The sequence below is a fragment of the Vigna unguiculata genome, chromosome 6 (genome assembly GCF_037176805.1).
Source record: "Vigna unguiculata cultivar grain cowpea cultivar isolate G323 ecotype 2 chromosome 6, ASM3717680v1, whole genome shotgun sequence".
In the NCBI taxonomy this organism is placed as follows: domain Eukaryota; kingdom Viridiplantae; phylum Streptophyta; class Magnoliopsida; order Fabales; family Fabaceae; genus Vigna; species Vigna unguiculata.
Window position 1 is genome coordinate 20,532,856 of NC_140797.1, and position 16,612 is coordinate 20,549,467.

At 36.0% G+C, this 16,612-nt stretch overlaps 1 pseudogene; it reads right to left on the reverse strand.

The window, feature by feature from the left end:
• Positions 1–11,738: 11,738 nt before the first annotated feature.
• Positions 11,739–15,203, reverse strand: LOC114172514 (uncharacterized; annotated as a pseudogene).
• Positions 15,204–16,612: the final 1,409 nt, after the last annotated feature.

The following is a 16,612-nucleotide window of genomic DNA, read 5'->3' on the forward strand; positions in this document are numbered from 1 at the left end:
TTTATTATACAAAGTGTTTAACCGAAGGCCATCCATGTTTAGTTACATTCGATTACGGAAGCGAAAAGAATCTTGTGAACTAAAGATTGGTGGAAAATCTCCAGTTACCAGCAACCTTTCATCTAGATCAAGCATCGATCAAATTCAGTACATGGCAATGTGTGAAAGAAGTATTATGTGATATTGCTCCCATGGACTCTTGTCATCTTCTTTTGGGATGGGCATGGCTTCGTTTTAAAACACTCCATCTTGATGAACGTTCCCTTTATTTGAGGAATGAGGGACATCAAAAGAAGTAGAAATTTATGACACCAAGACAACTCAGTAAGGATCAACGTAGGCTGAAGGAGAAAAGAGAAAAAGAAAGAATAGAAAAAGAAGTAATATAATCAGCAGAAGGAAGGGAAAATAAGGAAAAGGAAATGGAACTAGAGAAAAATATGAAGAAAACTTTATTCGTCAATGTTTTTTCTTCTACAGTTTGTGATGTCATTTTACAGGAACAAAAGGATAAGCAAGTGAATGAAACACACCAACTTCCATGTTTAAAAAGGAAGCTTGTTCATAGTGCTTTATTATGCATTTGGTCCGTCGATAAGATGCAAACTCGTCTAACACAATGCGTGGAATTATTTATTGTTACATATCAACGTGGGGTACTGTTGCCAATAAATGTTATCAACGGATTGCAACCATTGGAAAATAACAAATGTCAAGTTGAATTTGATCCTGGAAGAAGAGAATTAGTTTCAACTTGTGAAAAAATAAAGTTCCTTCCTAAGATCATAATAAACTTACATTAAAACTAGCGTCTTAAGAGTCGGGACAAATCTTCTCGAAGAATGAGGGTATGATGTGAATTGCGTATAGGTCAAATAGAGGATGACTAATGCGCAGTGTTGATGCAGTTTCTTTTATTTAAATAAGGGTCCAATGCTTTGTAAAATTGGCTGACCAAATTGTGTTTGTGCTTAACCAATTAATGGGCTTTAGTTTTGCTTTATCTTCAAGGTGAAATAAGGGTCCATATGCCAACTTAAGAACCAACCTTTGGAAGATCAAGAGGACCTTTGCTCAAAGTTTGTGGAGGAGTTTTGCTAGCCTTAAATTCAGTTACAATCAACCATTAAGTAGCGGATTGTTTTTAGCTTGAGTGGATCATTAATTAATAGCTCTAAGCGTGTTGATATTGAAATTTATGTGTCTTTTGTAATTCTGATGGTTAAAGCTCCTATATAAGTTGAACCATTTTAACCAATGAAGGCAAGCTGAGTTTTATTCCGAAAATAAACGAGTTTTATCTCATCTATCTTAGTGAGAGTGATTCTCCTAAGTTCTTGAGTGATTCAAGAATCCATGATTTTAATCAAAGGTCCTTTATCCCTTTGTGTGTTTCAACTCTTAGGCTTATCTTCCATTCTTGGAAGTGTGATGTCTATCAATTTCCGTTCCATCTTCTCGTTTTAAATAATTTCTAAAATTTCTTGCTTGTTAGCATTCCAACAATGATAGATCAGTCAAACGAATCGAACCCTGTGGATTCACATCATTTGGTATTCAGAGCCTGGCTATCTACATTTGGAATAGGAAAGGAAGTTGATTATACAAAGTGTTTAACCGAAGGCCATCCATGTTTAGTTGAATTCGATAACGGAAGCGAAAACAATGTTGTGAGCCAAATATTGATGGAGAAACTCCAGTTACCAGCAACCTTTCGTCTGGATCAAGCATGGATCAAATTCAGTACATGGCAATGTGTGAAAGAAGTATTATGTGATATTGCTCCCATGGAGTCTTGTCATCTTCTTTTGGGATGGGCATGGCTTCGTTTTAAAACACTCCATGTTGATGAACGTTCCCTTTATTTAAGGCATGAGGGACATCAAAAGAAGTAGAAATTTATGACACCAAGACAAGTCAGTAAGGATCAACGTAGGCTGAAGGAGAAAACAAAAAAAGAAATAATAGAAAAAGAAGTAATATAAACTGCAGAAGGAAGGGAAAATAAAGAAAAAGTAATGGAACTAGAGAGAGTTTATTCGTCAATGTTTTTTCTTCTACAGTTTGTGATGTCATTTTACAGGAACAAAAGGATAAGCATGTGAGTGAAACACACCAACTTCCATGTTTAAAAAGGAAGCTTGTTCATGGTGCTTTATTATGCATTTGGTCCATCGATAAGAAGCAAATTAGTCAAACACAATGCATGGAATTATTTATTGTCACATATGAAGGTGGGGTACTGTTGCCAAGAAATGTTATCGACGGATTGCAACCATTGGAAAGTAACAAATATCAAGTTGAATTTGATCCTGGAAGAAGAGAATTAGTTTCAACTTGTGAAAAAATAAAAGTCCTTCACAAGATCTTAATAAACTTACAATCAAACTAGTGTCTTAAGATTCGTGACAAATTTTGTCGAGAAGGAGGGTATGATGTGAATTGCATATGGGTCAAATGGAGGATGACTAATGCGCCGTGTTGATGCAGTTTCTTTTATTTAAATAAGCACCCAATGCTTTGTAAAATTGGCTGACCAAATTGTGTTTGTGCTTAACCAATTAATGGGCTTTAGTTTTGCTTTATCTTCAAGGTGAAATAAGGGTCCATATGCCAACTTAAGAACCTACCTTTGGAAGATCAAGAGGACCTTTGCTCAAAGTTTGTGGAGGAGTTTTGCTAGCCTTAAATTCAGTTACAATCAACCATTAAGTAGCGGATTGTTTTTAGCTTGAGTGGATCATTAATTAATAGCTCTAAGCGTGTTGATATTGAAATTTATGTGTCTTTTGTAATTCTGATGGTTAAAGCTCCTATATAAGTTGGACAATTTTCACAAATGAAGGCAAGCTGAGTTTTATTCAGAAAATAAACGAGTTTTATCTCATCTATCTTAGTGAGAGTGATTCTCCTAAGTTCTTGAGTGATTCAAGAATCCATGATTTTAATCAAAGGTCCTTTATCCCTTTGTGTGTTTCAACTCTTAGGCTTATCTTCCATTCTTGGAAGTGTGATGTCTATCAATTTCCGTTCCATCTTCTCGTTTTAAATAATTTCTCAAATTTCTTGCTTGTTAGCATTCCAACAATGATAGATCAGTCAAACGAATCGAACCCTATTGATTCACATCATTTGGTATTCAGAGCCTGGCTATCTACATTTGGAATAGGAAAGGAAGTTGATTATACAAAGTGTTTAACCGAAGGCCATCCATGTTTAGTTGCATTCGATAACGGAAGCCAAAACAATGTTGTGAGCCAAATATTGATGGAGAAACTCCAGTTACCAGCAACCTTTCATCTGGATCAAGCATGGATCAAATTCAGTACATGGCAATGTGTGAAAGAAGTATTATGTGATATTGCTCCCATGGAGTCTTGTCATCTTCTTTTGGGATGGGCATGGCTTCGTTTTAAAACACTCCATGTTGATGAACGTTCCCTTTATTTAAGGCATGAGGGACATCAACAGAAGTAGAAATTTATGACACCAAGACAAGTCAGTAAGGATCAACGTAGGCTGAAGGAGAAAACAAAAAAAGAAATAATAGAAAAAGAAGTAATATAAACTGCAGAAGGAAGGGAAAAGAAAGAAAAAGAAATGGAACTAGAGAGAGTTTATTCGTCAATGTTTTTTCTTCTACAGTTTGTGATGTCATTTTACAGGAACAAAAGGATAAGCATGTGAGTGAAACACACCAACTTCCATGTTTAAAAAGGAAGCTTGTTCATGGTGCTTTATTATGCATTTGGTCCATCGATAAGAAGCAAATTAGTCAAACACAATGCATGGAATTATTTATTGTCACATATGAAGGTGGGGTACTGTTGCCAAGAAATGTTATCGACGGATTGCAACCATTGGAAAGTAACAAATATCAAGTTGAATTTGATCCTGGAAGAAGAGAATTAGTTTCAACTTGTGAAAAAATAAAAGTCCTTCACAAGATCTTAATAAACTTACAATCAAACTAGTGTCTTAAGATTCGTGACAAATTTTGTCGAGAAGGAGGGTATGATGCGAATTGCATATGGGTCAAATGGAGGATGACTAATGCGCCGTGTTGATGCAGTTTCTTTTATTTAAATAAGCACCCAATGCTTTGTAAAATTGGCTGACCAAATTGTGTTTGTGCTTAACCAATTAATGGGCTTTAGTTTTGCTTTATCTTCAAGGTGAAATAAGGGTCCATATGCCAACTTAAGAACCAACCTTTGGAAGATCAAGAGGACCTTTGCTCAAAGTTTGTGGAGGAGTTTTGCTAGCCTTAAATTCAGTTACAATCAACCATTAAGTAGCGGATTGTTTTTAGCTTGAGTGGATCATTAATTAATAGCTCTAAGCGTGTTGATATTGAAATTTATGTGTCTTTTGTAATTCTGATGGTTAAAGCTCCTATATAAGTTGGACCATTTTCACAAATGAAGGCAAACTGAGTTTTATTCAGAAAATAAACGAGTTTTATCTCATCTATCTTAGTTAGAGTGATTCTCCTAAGTTCTTGAGTGATTCAAGAATCCATGATTTTAATCAAAGGTCCTTTATCCCTTTGTGTGTTTCAACTCTTAGGCTTATCTTCCATTCTTGGAAGTGTGATGTCTATCAATTTTCGTTCCATCTTCTCGTTTTAAATAATTTCTCAAATTTCTTGCTTGTTAGCATTCCAACAATGATAGATCAGTCAAACGAATCGAACCCTATTGATTCACATCATTTGGTATTCAGAGCCTGGCTATCTACATTTGGAATAGGAAAGGAAGTTGATTATACAAAGTGTTTAACCGAAGGCCATCCATGTTTAGTTGCATTCGATAACGGAAGCCAAAACAATGTTGTGAGCCAAATATTGATGGAGAAACTCCAGTTACCAGCAACCTTTCATCTGGATCAAGCATGGATCAAATTCAGTACATGGCAATGTGTGAAAGAAGTATTATGTGATATTGCTCCCATGGAGTCTTGTCATCTTCTTTTGGGATGGGCATGGCTTCGTTTTAAAACACTCCATGTTGATGAACGTTCCCTTTATTTAAGGCATGAGGGACATCAAAAGAAGTAGAAATTTATGACACCAAGACAAGTCAGTAAGGATCAACGTAGGCTGAAGGAGAAAACAAAAAAAGAAATAATAGAAAAAGAAGTAATATAAACTGCAGAAGGAAGGGAAAAGAAAGAAAAAGAAATGGAACTAGAGAGAGTTTATTCGTCAATGTTTTTTCTTCTACAGTTTGTGATGTCATTTTACAGGAACAAAAGGATAAGCATGTGAGTGAAACACACCAACTTCCATGTTTAAAAAGGAAGCTTGTTCATGGTGCTTTATTATGCATTTGGTCCATCGATAAGAAGCAAATTAGTCAAACACAATGCATGGAATTATTTATTGTCACATATGAAGGTGGGGTACTGTTGCCAAGAAATGTTATCGACGGATTGCAACCATTGGAAAGTAACAAATATCAAGTTGAATTTGATCCTGGAAGAAGAGAATTAGTTTCAACTTGTGAAAAAATAAAAGTCCTTCACAAGATCTTAATAAACTTACAATCAAACTAGTGTCTTAAGATTCGTGACAAATTTTGTCGAGAAGGAGGGTATGATGTGAATTGCATATGGGTCAAATGGAGGATGACTAATGCGCCGTGTTGATGCAGTTTCTTTTATTTAAATAAGCACCCAATGCTTTGTAAAATTGGCTGACCAAATTGTGTTTGTGCTTAACCAATTAATGGGCTTTAGTTTTGCTTTATCTTCAAGGTGAAATAAGGGTCCATATGCCAACTTAAGAACCAACCTTTGGAAGATCAAGAGGACCTTTGCTCAAAGTTTGTGGAGGAGTTTTGCTAGCCTTAAATTCAGTTACAATCAACCATTAAGTAGCGGATTGTTTTTAGCTTGAGTGGATCATTAATTAATAGCTCTAAGCGTGTTGATATTGAAATTTATGTGTCTTTTGTAATTCTGATGGTTAAAGCTCCTATATAAGTTGAACCATTTTCACCAATGAAGGCAAGCTGAATTTTATTCAGAAAATAAACGAGTTTTATCTCATCTATCTTAGTGAGAGTGATTCTCCTAAGTTCTTGAGTGATTCAAGAATCCATGATTTTAATCAAAGGTCCTTTATCCCTTTGTGTGTTTCAACTCTAAGGCTTATCTTCCATTCTTGGAAGTGTGATGTCTATCAATTTTCGTTCCATCTTCTCGTTTTAAATAATTTCTCAAATTTCTTGCTTGTTAGCATTCCAACAATGATAGATCAGTCAAACGAATCGAACCCTACGGATTCACATCATTTGGTATTCAGAGCCTGGCTATCTACATTCGGAATAGGAAAGGAAGTTGATTATACAAAGTGTTTAACCGAAGGCCATCCATGTTTAGTTGCATTCGATAACGGAAGCGAAAACAATGTTGTGAGCCAAATATTGATGGAGAAACTCCAGTTACCAGCAACCTTTCATCTGGATCAAGCATGGATCAAATTCAGTACATGGCAATGTGTGAAAGAAGTATTATGTGATATTGCTCCCATGGAGTCTTGTCATCTTCTTTTGGGATGGGCATGGCTTCGTTTTAAAACACTCCATGTTGATGAACGTTCCCTTTATTTAAGGCATGAGGGACATCAAAAGAAGTAGAAATTTATGACACCAAGACAAGTCAGTAAGGATCAACGTAGGCTGAAGGAGAAAACAAAAAAAGAAATAATAGAAAAAGAAGTAATATAAACTGCAGAAGGAAGGGAAAAGAAAGAAAAAGAAATGGAACTAGAGAGAGTTTATTCGTCAATGTTTTTTCTTCTACAGTTTGTGATGTCATTTTACAGGAACAAAAGGATAAGCATGTGAGTGAAACACACCAACTTCCATGTTTAAAAAGGAAGCTTGTTCATGGTGCTTTATTATGCATTTGGTCCATCGATAAGAAGCAAATTAGTCAAACACAATGCATGGAATTATTTATTGTCACATATGAAGGTGGGGTACTGTTGCCAAGAAATGTTATCGACGGATTGCAACCATTGGAAAGTAATAAATATCAAGTTGAATTTGATCCTGGAAGAAGAGAATTAGTTTCAACTTGTGAAAAAATAAAAGTCCTTCACAAGATCTTAATAAACTTACAATCAAACTAGTGTCTTAAGATTCGTGACAAATTTTGTCGAGAATGAGGGTATGATGTGAATTGCATATGGGTCAAATGGAGGATGACTAATGCGCCGTGTTGATGCAGTTTCTTTTATTTAAATAAGCACCCAATTCTTTGGAAAATTGGCTGACCAAATTGTGTTTGTGCTTAACCAATTAATGGGCTTTAGTTTTGCTTTATCTTCAAGGTGAAATAAGGGTCCATATGCCAACTTAAGAACCAACCTTTGGAAGATCAAGAGGACCTTTGCTCAAAGTTTGTGGAGGAGTTTTGCTAGCCTTAAATTCAGTTACAATCAACCATTAAGTAGCGGATTGTTTTTAGCTTGAGTGGATCATTAATTAATAGCTCTAAGCGTGTTGATATTGAAATTTATGTGTCTTTTGTAATTCTGATGGTTAAACCTCCTATATAAGTTGAACCATTTTCACCAATGAAGGCAAGCTGAATTTTATTCAGAAAATAAACGAGTTTTATCTCATCTATCTTAGTGAGAGTGATTCTCCTAAGTTCTTGAGTGATTCAAGAATCCATGATTTTAATCAAAGGTCCTTTATCCCTTTGTGTGTTTCAACTCTTAGGCTTATCTTCCATTCTTGGAAGTGTGATGTCTATCAATTTTCGTTCCATCTTCTCGTTTTAAATAATTTCTCAAATTTCTTGCTTGTTAGCATTCCAACAATGATAGATCAGTCAAACGAATCGAACCCTATGGATTCACATCATTTGGTATTCAAAGCCTGGCTATCTACATTTGGAATAGGAAAGGAAGTTGATTATACAAAGTGTTTAACTGAAGGCCATCCATGTTTAGTTGCATTCGATAACGGAAGCGAAAACAATGTTGTGAGCCAAATATTGATGGAGAAACTCCAGTTACCAGCAACCTTTCATCTGGATCAAGCATGGATCAAATTCAGTACATGGCAATGTGTGAAAGAAGTATTATGTGATATTGCTCCCATGAAGTCTTGTCATCTTCCTATCGGATAGGCATGGCCTCGTTTTAAAACATTCCATGTTGATGAACGTTCCCTTTATTTAAGGCATGAGGGACATCAAAAGAAGTAGAAATTTATGACACCAAGACAAGTCAGTAAGGATCAACGTAGGCTGAAGGAGAAAACAAAAAAAGAAATAATAGAAAAAGAAGTAATATAAACTGCAGAAGGAAGGGAAAATAAAGAAAAAGAAATGGAACTAGAGAGAGTTTATTCGTCAATGTTTTTTCTTCTACAGTTTGTGATGTCATTTTACAGGAACAAAAGGATAAGCATGTGAGTGAAACACACCAACTTCCATGTTTAAAAAGGAAGCTTGTTCATGGTGCTTTATTATGCATTTGGTCCATCGATAAGAAGCAAATTCGTCAAACACAATGCATGGAATTATTTATTGTCACATATGAAGGTGGGGTACTGTTGCCAAGAAATGTTATCGACGGATTGCAACCATTGGAAAGTAACAAATATCAAGTTGAATTTGATCCTGGAAGAAGAGAATTAGTTTCAACTTGTGAAAAAATAAAAGTCCTTCACAAGATCTTAATAAACTTACAATCAAACTAGTGTCTTAAGATTCGTGACAAATTTTGTCGAGAAGGAGGGTATGATGTGAATTGCATATGGGTCAAATGGAGGATGACTAATGCGCCGTGTTGATGCAGTTTCTTTTATTTAAATAAGCACCCAATTCTTTGGAAAATTGGCTGACCAAATTGTGTTTGTGCTTAACCAATTAATGGGCTTTAGTTTTGCTTTATCTTCAAGGTGAAATAAGGGTCCATATCCCAACTTAAGAACCAACCTTTGGAAGATCAAGAGGACCTTTGCTCAAAGTTTGTGGAGGAGTTTTGCTAGCCTTAAATTCAGTTACAATCAACCATTAAGTAGCGGATTGTTTTTAGCTTGAATGGATCATTAATTAATAGCTCTAAGCGTGTTGATATTGAAATTTATGTGTCTTTTGTAATTCTGATGGTTAAAGCTCCTATATAAGTTGGACCATTTTCACCAATGAAGGCAAGCTGAATTTTATTCAGAAAATAAACGAGTTTTATCTCATCTATCTTAGTGAGAGTGATTCTCCTAAGTTCTTGAGTGATTCAAGAATCCATGATTTTAATCAAAGGTCCTTTATCCCTTTGTGTGTTTCAACTCTTAGGCTTATCTTCCATTCTTGGAAGTGTGATGTCTATCAATTTCCGTTCCATCTTCTCGTTTTAAATAATTTCTCAAATTTCTTGCTTGTTAGCATTCCAACAATGATAGATCAGTCAAACGAATCGAACCCTATGGATTCACATCATTTGGTATTCAGAGCCTGGCTATCTACATTTGGAATAGGAAAGGAAGTTGATTATACAAAGTGTTTAACCGAAGGCCATCCATGTTTAGTTGCATTCAATAACGGAAGCGAAAACAATGTTGTGAGCCAAATATTGATGGAGAAACTCCAGTTACTAGCAACCTTTCATCTGGATCAAGCATGGATCAAATTCAGTACATGGCAATGTGTGAAAGAAGTATTATGTGATATTGCTCCCATGGAGTCTTGTCATCTTCTTTTGGGATGGGCATGGCTTCGTTTTAAAACACTCCATGTTGATGAACGTAGGCTGAAGGAGAAAACAGAAAAAGAAAGAATAGAAAAAGAAGTAATATAAACTACAGAAGGAAGGGAAAATAAAGAAAAACAAATGGAACTAGAGAGAGTTTATTCGTCAATGTTTTTTCTTCTACAGTTTGTGATGTCATTTTACAGGAACAAAAGGATAAGCATGTGAATGAAACACACCAACTTCCATGTTTAAAAAGGAAGCTTGTTCATAGTGCTTTATTATGCATTTGGTCCGTTGATAAGAAGCAAATTCATCAAACACAATGCATGGATTTATTTATTGTTACATATCAAGGTGGGGTACTGTTGCTAAGAAATGTTATCGACGGATTGCAACCATTGGAAAGTAACAAATATCAAGTTGAGTTTGATCCTCGAAGAACAGAATTAGTTTCAACTTGTGAAAAAATAAAAGTCCTTCAAAAGATCTGATATGAATCTCATTGCACAAGGGCTGACTTAGGATTTGTTTTTTCTTTTAGGGTTAGAACAATTATGACCACGAGATGTTTTGTGGGCAGAATGAGATATTCTTTTGAAAATTGGGTGTAGAAGAAAGTAATAAGGGGTGAATCTAAAAGTGGAAGGAAAGAATCGCTCTTTCCAAAGGAGGCAACACACAAAGGATGGCAAAATCCTTTGATACAGCCAAGGGTTCTTGAATCACTCAAGAACTAGGAGAATCACTCTCACAATTAGATAGAAAATTGAATTTCTGAACAAAACTTAACTTGATTTCATTGATAAGAAATGGTTCAGCTTATATAGAGGCTTTAACCATTAGGGTTACAAAAAGACCATTAATTGTCATTATATCCCACTAGTGCTAATAATAAACCAATCAAGCTAATAATTGTCCACTACCTAATGGCTAATTATAACTGAAATTGGGGCAGCCAAAAAGTCATCCAAAATTATTCAGCAAGGTCTTCTTAGTCTTCCAAGGCTGGTTCTTAAGATGTCAAATGGCCCTTTATTTAAATAAAAGAAACTGCATTAATCTGGCGCGTTAGTCCTCTTCCATTTGGGCCGCGATGCAATTTACAACTTTTGTCTTTTCTCCTTCAAACTTGGGCTTGTACTCAAATAATATTGACAACACTTGTTGTAGAGCTTCTTTTGCTTTCTTTGCTCTAGACCTTGTCATAGGTCCTCCAAGTTCTTCAAGTGGATCCTTGTCTTTGCTCATTGTCACACCTTTATCATTCTCTCCCTCTTGAGAAGGATTTGTCCTCAAATCAGATTCTCCCTCTACATCAAAAAGGGATAAGTCAGACACATTGAATGTGGAACTAACATTATACTCACCAGGCAGATCAATTTTGTAAGCATTGTCATTTATTCTTTCAAGCACTTGGAATGGACCATTTCCCCTTTGTTGAAGCTTTAATTTTCTTTGTTCTGGAAACCTTTCCTTTCTCATGTGCACCCAAACCCAATCTCCAGGTTGGAAGACAACCTTCTTTCTACCTTTGTTAGCTTGCCTTGCATAGCTTTCGTTTTTCTTTTCAATTTGACCCCTTACTTGCTCATGTAACTTCTTCACATAGTCAACTTTAGCCTGTGCTTCTTTATGCTTAAACATGGAAATGTTAGGCATAGGTAGCAAATCAAGAGGAGTTAAAGGGTTAAATCCATATATAATCTCAAAAGGTGAATAATTAGTTGTGCTATGGACAGTCCTATTATAAGCAAACTCAACATGAGGCAAACATGCTTCCCAAGACTTAAGATTTTTCTTTATAACAGTCCTAAGTAATGTGCCTAAAGTTCTATTGACTACCTCAGTTTGACCATCAGTTTATGGGTGACAAGTAGTAGAAAATAACAATTTAGTACCAATCTTACCCCACAAGGTCCTCCAAAAGTGACTAAGGAATTTTGTATCCCTATCACTCACAATGCTCCTTGGTAGTCCATGAAGTCTTACTATTTCCTTGAAAAACAAGTCAGCCACATGACAAGCATCATCCACCTTCTTGCAAGGTATAAAGTGTGCCATTTTAGAAAATCTGTCAACAACAACAAAGACAGAATCCTTTCCATTCTTTGTTTTAGGCAGCCCCATAACAAAGTCCATTGAAATATCAGTCCAAGAATATTCAGGAACAGGTAAAGGAGTATATAATCCATGAGGCTTCACCTTAGATTTAGCCTTTTTGCACACAATGCAGTGTGATCACAAAACTTATGTACATCACGTTTCATATGAGGCCAAAAGAAGTGCTCTTGCAAAATTTCCAAAGTCTTTTGAACCCCAAAATGACCCATCAAACCTCCTTCATGTGATTCAGTCACAAGCAACTCTCTAATGGAACACTTAGGCACACACAATGCAGCATATATTTCAGCAAAATTTGCATCATCCTTGTACATGTCTTTCAAAGATTCAGGACCAAACAGTTTAGTTTCAAGCATAGAAAGCAATGCATGCCTCCTAGAAAGTGCATCAGCCACTATATTTCCTTTCCCCTTTTTATACTTGATTACATACGGAAATTGCTCCAATAACTCTACCCATTTAGCATGCCTCTTATTAAGCTTACCTTGTCCTTTCAAGTATTTCAAGGACTCATGATCACTGTGAATGAGAAATTCTTTGGGTAACCAATAGTGTTACCAAGTCTTTAAAGCTCTAACCAAAGCATACAATTCCTTATTATAAGGGCAGCCCCACTTAACTTTTCACTAAAATAAGCAATGGGATGTCCATCTTGCAGCAAAACAGCCCCAATACCCACATTTGATGCATCACACTCAATTTCAAAAGATTTTGCAAAATTAGGCATGGCAAGAATAAGTGCATTAGTTAGCTTATGCTTGAGGGAAGCAAAGGCCTCCTCTTGTTTCTCTCCCCATTTAAAACCCACATTCTTTTTAACAATTTCATTTAGAGGTGCAGCCAGGGTACTAAAATCCTTAACAAATCTCCTGTAAAAACTTGCTAAACCATGAAAACCCCTCACCTCACTGACAGTCTTAGGTGTAGGCCATTCTTGGATGGCCTTGACCTTTTCTGCATCAACTTGTACACCTTTAGCACTCACAACCAAACCCAAAAACACCACATGATCAGAATAAAAGATGCATTTTTCCAAATTGGCATACAATTTTTCTTTTCTAAGAACAACCAAAACAGATTGCAAATGCTCAACATGCAACTCAAGACTGGTGTTATAGATCAAAATATCATCAAAGTACACCACAACAAATTTACCAATAAACTCTCTTAAAACATGGTTCATTAACCGCATAAAAGTACTAGGTGCATTTGTCAAACCAAAGTGCATAACCAACCACTCATACAATCCATATTTAGTTTTAAAAGCAGTTTTCCATTCATCACCTTCTCTAATCCTAATCTGATTATAGCCACTTTTAAGATCAATTTTAGAAAACACACATGCACCATAAAGTTCATCAAGAAGATCATCTAACCTTGGAATTGGATGCCTATACTTGATGGTGATGTTGTTTATTGCTCTATAATCAGAACACATCCTCCATGAGCCATCCTTTTTGGGCACCAAAATCACAGGTACAACACATGGACTCATGCTATCCCTCACCCAACCTTTACTCATGAGTTCAGTAACTTGTTTTTCAATCTCTTTGGTCTCTTGTGGGTTGCTCCTATAAGCTGGCCTATTGGGCAAAGCAGCTCCCGGAATGAGATCAATGTGATGCTCAATTCCTCTCAAAGGTGGCAAACCATCAGGGACACTTGCTGGAAACACATCTTTATAATCTTACAAAAGGGACTCAATACTAGAGGGCAATTCTAATTTGCCAAATTGGTCAGAATTTGAAATTTGATTTTGATAAAACAATAAGTAGAGGGGCTGTCTTGCGCAAAGCACCCTCCTTACCTCTCTTTCTCTTGCTAAATAAACTTGCTTACCCTCAAATGTTTCATTTTCTCTCATTTTCCTGTCAAATGTTTCACTCTTTTTCTTTTTCCTTTCAAGTGTTTCACTCTTTCTCTCATTTGCTAACTTTTCTCTCATTTTTATTTGATTCTCACACACCTCTTTAGGAGACAAGGGTTTGAGGACCACTTTTTTATCTTGATACATGAAAGAGATTTTGTTAGTGAAACCATCATGAATGGCTTTAATGTCATACTGCCACGGTCTTCCCAAAAGAATATGGCTAGCCTCCATGGGAACCACATCACATAAGATCTTATCTTCATATTTCCCAATGGAGAAAGAGACTTCAGCTTGCTGTTTCACTTGGACTTCTTCTCCTTCACTAAGCCATTGAAGTTTGTATGGCCTAGGATGTGGTTTAGTGTCCATGTTCATTTTTGACACTAATCTTGAACTCACCACATTGGTACAACATCCTCCATCAATGATTACCAAACATACATTACAATTAACTGAACATCTTGTATGAAAAATATTCTCCCTTTGAGATGCATCCTCGGCCTTGACTTGACTTCCCAACATCCTTCTAATCATGTATAACTCTTCTACATTAGGTTTCAATTCGCCATCACTCTCTTCTACCTCTCCATCATCATCATCAGAATCGCTTGTGTACTCCCCATTATCCTTAAGAAGAACAGTATTCTTTGTAGGACACTCATAGGCATAATGTCCCATGCCCAAACATTTAAAACATTTCACTTCTCTAGTCCTCTTTGGTGGATGTTCAGGTTTCTTTTGAACAATTTTTCCTTCATTAGAAAGCACTGAATTGCTAGAGGAGGCAACACCTTCTTTCTTTACTATATCTTTCCAGTTTGAAGAATTGAAATTGGTAGAACTCTTTCTTGTTGTACTCTTTCTTTTAATTTGTTGTTCTACCTGTATGGCTTTATGCAATAGATCCTCCATCTCCACAAACTCCTGCAACTCAACAACATCTCTAATATCATGATTTAATCCATTAAGGAAACGTGCCATAGTTACCTCAGGATCTTCTTCAATTTTGGCTTGGATGATAAGAATCTCCATCTCCTTATAATACTCATCTACTCCCTTGCTTCCTTGAGAAAGTCTTTGTAGTTTCAATTTTAAGTCCCTATGGAAGCTAGAAGGTACATACCGCTTCCTCATGACCCTTTTCATCTCACCCCAAGTGTCCACCAAAGGCTCCTCATCTCTAATCCTCTGTCTTTGCAACTTGTTCCACCAAATTAAAGCATAATCAGAAAATTCAGTTGTTGCAAGCCTTACCTTTTGCTCCTCACTATAATTATTGCAAGAAAATACATGCTCAATTTTGAGCTCCCACTCTAAGTAAGCTTCAGGATCACTCCTCCCCTTGAAAGGTGGCACATTCAACCTTACTCCTTCTATTCTCCCTTCATTCCTTTGTGGCCCTCCTCCTCCTCCTCTTGGTGGGGTTCTATTCTCTAGTTGGTCCAACCTATCATGAAACTCATCTTGTTGTTGCTTCATCAACCTCTCCAAATGTTGAGATAATGCAGCAATTTGCATCTGAATATCATTCCTTTCTGCCATGATTAACAAACAGATCAAGGTAACAAGAACAAAATATATATATGGTGTTTGAAAATTTTCTCACCCACTCAAGTGTTTGCACTCACAGATTGGCTTTTACTAAAAATAAAACACTCTTGCCTTTTACCACTCAAATTCTCCTTGGTTTCTTAGGCAATTCAAGAGATTATGGCCATAACAAAGAACAATTCTCCAATATGTGCAGTGAAACGCTTGTAAGTAGACAAAGAAAGGTTAACAAAGAAAAAGAAGAAAAAAAAAAGGCCAAGAAAAGTAGGTAAAAAGAAGGAAATCAGCAACAATCCTTCAATAACACCAATATATTACCTTATAAAAATTGTTACGAGGCATGAATCATTCGGCCCAATTTTTTTTTTCACAGTTTCAATACAATTACGAATTGCTGTAACTATTTTCTTTTTTTTTTAATTTTTAGAAGGGCCTAACTTTTGCAATGATTCATCACACACATAAATAATACAAGTAATAAGGTAATGAATTGGTAAAATAAGAAAGAAGGAAGGATGTTACCAATTTGACGTTCAAACCCTTAAACCGAAGCTCTGAATACCAAATGATATGAATCTCATTGCACAAGGGCTGACTTAGGATTTTTTTTTTCTTTTAGGGTTATAACCAGTTATGACCACGAGATGTTTTGTGGGAAGAATGAGATATTCTTTTGAAAATTGGGTGAAGAAGAAAGTAAATCTAAAAGTGGAAGGAAAGAATCGCTCTTACCAAAGGAGGCGCACACAAAGGATGGCAAAATCCTTTGATACAGCCAAGGGTTCTTAAATCACTCAAGAACTAGGAGAATCACTCTCACTATTAGATAGAAAATTGAATTTCTGAACAAAACTTAACTTGATTTCATTGATAAGAAATGGTTCAGCTTATATAGAGGCTTTAACCATTAGGGTTACAAAAAGACCATTAATTGTCATTATATCCCACTAGTGCTAATAATAAACCAATCAAGCTAATAATTGTCCACTACCTAATGGCTAATTATAACTGAAATTGGGGCAGCCAAAAAGTCATCCAAAATTATTCAGCAAGGTCTTCTTAGTCTTCCAAGGCTGGTTCTTAAGATGTCAAATGGTCCTTTATTTAAATAAAAGAAACTGCATTAATCTGGCGCGTTAGTGCTCTTCCATTTGGGCCGCGATGCAATTTACAACTTTTGTCTTTTCTCCTTCAAACTTGGGCTTGTACTCAAATAATATTGACAACACTTGTTGTAGAGCTTCTTTTGCTTTCTTTGCTCTAGACCTTGTCATAGGTCCTCCAAGTTCTTCAAGTGGATCCCCGTCGATAAGAAGCAAATTCGTCAAACACACTGCATGGAATTATTTATTGTTACA